Source organism: Electrona antarctica (assembly GCF_951216825.1).
Source record: "Electrona antarctica genome assembly, chromosome: 2".
Classification (NCBI taxonomy): Eukaryota; Metazoa; Chordata; class Actinopteri; order Myctophiformes; family Myctophidae; genus Electrona; species Electrona antarctica.
This window is the reverse complement of record NC_136807.1, coordinates 24,848,977-24,849,479: the sequence shown is the minus strand read 5'-3', so window position 1 is coordinate 24,849,479 and position 503 is coordinate 24,848,977.

Genomic DNA, 503 nt, shown 5'->3' with positions numbered 1-503 from the left:
GTCACGACTCGTTCTTTTTAATATATATATATTCTATACATTTTGAAACGAACACATCTAAGAAATTCCATAAATAAAAAAATTACATTTAAGAAGTAGTGAAAATAGCTGATCTACAAGCTCACAATTGGTGCAAAGTGACGTGTTTTGAGCTTGTAGATCTGCTATTTTCACTAGTATGGGTCCCGGGCATACGTCTAATATTTATTTTGGGTCACAGGCAAAAAGGTTTGGGAACCACTGCTCTAGCGCCATCCTCGGATCAAAAGGGAAATGGAACCCAGGTTGAAAAATGACATGGATGTGAATGTATGTGACAGTTGAAGCTGCTGTGATTGTGAATGTGTTTCAGTTGTGGGCAGGTGGCTGTATGTACTGTAGGTAAGACCTAAACTGGGAATTGTATAAGTTGGGATTTAACTTCCATCAGAGATGGTCTTGTCTTCACCAGTAACTGCACGCTGAATGTTGTGGAGATTGTTTGATGTTTCGCATTGGATCAC